The sequence below is a fragment of the Enoplosus armatus genome, chromosome 20 (assembly GCF_043641665.1).
Source record: "Enoplosus armatus isolate fEnoArm2 chromosome 20, fEnoArm2.hap1, whole genome shotgun sequence".
Lineage (NCBI taxonomy): Eukaryota > Metazoa > Chordata > Actinopteri > Centrarchiformes > Enoplosidae > Enoplosus > Enoplosus armatus.
Window position 1 is genome coordinate 13,035,001 of NC_092199.1, and position 3,837 is coordinate 13,038,837.

Sequence of the window (3,837 nt, forward strand, 5' to 3'; positions counted from 1 at the left end):
TGCAAAGCGTTAAGTGGGTCGTCATTCCTCACTTTACTCATGATGTTTTGCTCCCAGTTCCAACACGTTTGGTCCCATCATGTCAACATGCTGGTGTAAAAAGAAGCCCAAAAGAGCATAAAACAGCATCGATTTTTTCCCCTGTTCTATTAAATGAGCGTTTCACCGAGGTAATTGGGAAAGGCTTGTAGGAGAACATTTCAGTGTGTAGAGAGAGAGAAGAGAAAAAAAGGAATGTGCAGATACGTTCACAAATGAATAGTGGGCTTGTTGTTTTATGCCCTCAGTAAGGAGAGAATTGAACTATGAGTTGAACGTCAAAGGGAACAGAGCCTGACGGGGAGGGGTAACTCACCGGATACAGTCTTTGGTTTAAAAATCTACAAGTTTTCAAGATCACTTTCAGGAAGAAAAATAAATGCTGTTAATGTAACCAAAACTAACTCTTATATTTTCAGAAGTCAGCATGGTTTTCACCTCTCCGTTGGGGACCTCAGGAGCTCATATAACTGGCATCAGTGTGACACCACTTACTGTGATATTTGCTGTGAATGTGAGTCATAAAATGAGTTTCAGTGGTTTGACCCGCAAGGTATTTACACACTCACCAGGTGACGCTGGTTGAGAATCTATAATTTTAAATGAATGCAGATTATAAGCAGCGCTGTCAAGTCATATATATATTTTAACATGAAATGATAAATTAATTCTTGTTTTTTCTTTTTCATGTGGGACCCTCTGGAGGTTTTGTTTTCTAGAGGCTGTAAATGAGTACTGAATTTTTAATTTGAGCTATTATCTGATGGTATTATCAAAAAAGCCAGCAGAGTAAGACTGAAGTCCACTGATTAAACTGGCAAAAATGGGCAAGGCTGGTGTATAATACATTTATACAGAATATAGTAAGTGCATTTGTATAGATATGTGAATGAAAATGAATGTTCTGTATAAATTGAATGTATCCAGTCAAACCCATGTAAATCACTGGTTTAAAAAGCCTATAAAATGTGTTTGCTCTCCATTACGTAATATGAAGACGCACTATGGCTGAATAACATGAGCATAAACAAAATTGACAATTTTAGTAAAGAAATCAAAATTCTATTTCTCTCTTTTCCTTCACTTTAATCTTTAACTGCTTCCCTGTGATATTTGAATGACTGCAACAAAAAAGGTGTTTAAAAGTGTGTTTGACGCTCACTAACTTATTTGCAATCTCACCACACAACTCTCTTGCTTTAAATGATTGTGAATATGTTTATATAGTTTTAGAAAAATGTTTAAAATGGGTTTGTGTGGTTTTGTTCTCCTTCCTGCTCCAGAGGCTGCAGGTAAAGACCCCCCCCCCCCCCCCCCCCCCCCCCTTTGTAATTATTGTTTACACTGTTTACTGCTAAACCATATTTTGCCATGTACTAATTTCACGCTAGACAGCCACAAAATTATTCGGCATTCTCACAATATGTGAAAGTCGCAGATTCATTTTTATTTTGCGGCGGCCATCCTCCCTCACGGGTAACAATGTGCCAATTTAGCCCATGTAGCAGTTTGACCTTAAACACACGCTTTTAGAGACAAACCTGGTTATTTGAGCAGGAGTTTCCTAACAAAGGCTCGGACAGACAGTTGCCCCTCCTGGACTAAATTTGGTAAATGTGGGCCCATGCATATTTTACATAACGACTCTGCCTATTATTGCAATTTCAGAGATCCTACGGTGTGAGAACGACGAGCAATTTATCATTCATTGCGGTAAATCGCAGCGGAGACGGCATTTAATTGAGTTTGCATTGTATTTCGTAGCTGGGTGCCTTCTCGCTATAGGGTGGGGGATTCTCTCTCAGGCCATCCCAGTGCAGCGGGGGCTGAGAGGGGAGGGGAGGTGGAGGGGTGAGGAGAGGACCCCCCCCCCCTCCCACCACCACCACCACCTCACCCCTCCTCCTCTCTGCTCCGCCTCTGTCTTACCAAACAATCAACTGGTAGCAAAAAATAGGCATCTTTCATGAGAAGTATGCAGCAGGCTGCAGACTCAGGTTGTATTCTAAAAAAACAGCAAGGTGAATACATTTGTATTTAAAAGTCAGTTTTCAATGATGATGACATAAATAAAAAAAAAAGGAGGTAAACAACTGTAACCTCCACTAATGTAAACAAACGTTCATTAAATCACCAACACCAACTTGTGCCATGTCTTCAAGTCCATCCCCTCGTTTAATCTGCCTGCTTCCAAGACTTCAGTTAAATAATAAGGGTTACCTGCATGTACGTGTGATTTATCTGAGCAGGACTGGCTGTGCATCATCGCCAGTCTGTACTGCCGTTTGAATGATCGCGGACACATTGCGCGTGCTGCAGTCTGTTATATTCCACTTCATGGGCCCGCCACTTTGTTCATTTGCGTCTTAATTGTCTGCGATGCAATTATGGAGACATGGATGGTCTGCATGGCGCCCATCAGTGCTGCAGGAGGACCGTGCAGGCCGCTAAATCAACTCTTTGACGCCCCGAGTGCCAAGTTTGAGGCGACTAAACTTGCTTCTTTTTTTTTTTTTTTTTTTTTGTGGCCTCGACTGGCTGCTAAAAATCACCTCCGAGCGCCACGCAGCTCAGCGCGGACACATCCCGGCATGCCCCGCTGCTGGGGCCCCATCACAGCCCTCTCTCCTCTGCTGACGCTGGAGTCTGAGCCCGATTTTAAAATGAAATCTATTTTCACTTTAGGCTGTGTTCAATAGAAGTCATCAGCTGCAGCCTTCTCTCAGGTTTGCATAGATTTCACACACACACACACACACACACACACACACACACACACACACACACGCACACAGCTTGTTTGTCTTGCAAATTTTTTAAATAATTCAGGTAGACCTGTGACAATTACACGTGCACAGCAGACGCACTTGCACGCACAAGTATCGTTTTATAGGCAAATAGGCTACAACAACTGAAAGTATGAAATCATCAGTTGCTTTAATTATTTAATAAAGAATCATAACGACACAAACAAGATGGCAACAATGATCACATCTCCAACATAGTGTGTTTCTCACGCTCAGTAAAACACTACGGACACGATTTGAGAGAATAAACTCAAAAATGGCCAAACTGTTTTTAACATTTTATTTTAAACGTACACACACATACGCATATACATACATACACACACACACACACACACATATATATATATATATATACATACACACAGACATAGACACACAGTCAAATCTCTTTTTCTGCATGATAAAATGAAGATTTCGGTCAATATTTCAGTTTTTTAAACACAAACCATAAACACTGCGCGACTGAAAAAAGCAAATAAACGAATCGCAATTATTTATCTCCATATATTTATGTATTTATTTATTTGTGGGTCTTTGATTGTGTATTTACTTGTTACTCTGGAGCAGTTTTACTTTAAAGCAAAAATGATAAGTGACATTTTTGGGTTGTGGTTTTTTTCAATCAGTCTATTTTTTTTATTTACAGTATTTCATGATTATTATTTTTAATCAGAACGTTATCAGTTCATGTGCATCAATGACACACATTTGTTTATTTTAATAATTTCAGTATTGAGAATAACGTTTGGAAAATATGTTATTTTATTTTTAAATATTAGTAGTATTAGTATATAGTAGTATATATATTAGTATATAGTATTATTATTAATAATAATATTGTTATTATTGTTATTATTACGGGTGTAGGCTATTTGTAGTTCCATGTTAAACTCAGCGCAGCTTCAAGCATCAAACACACACACAGTGATCGTTCAGTCTCGTTGCTCTCTGCCGCCGGTATAACGTTAATATTCCGGTGTTTGGGAGT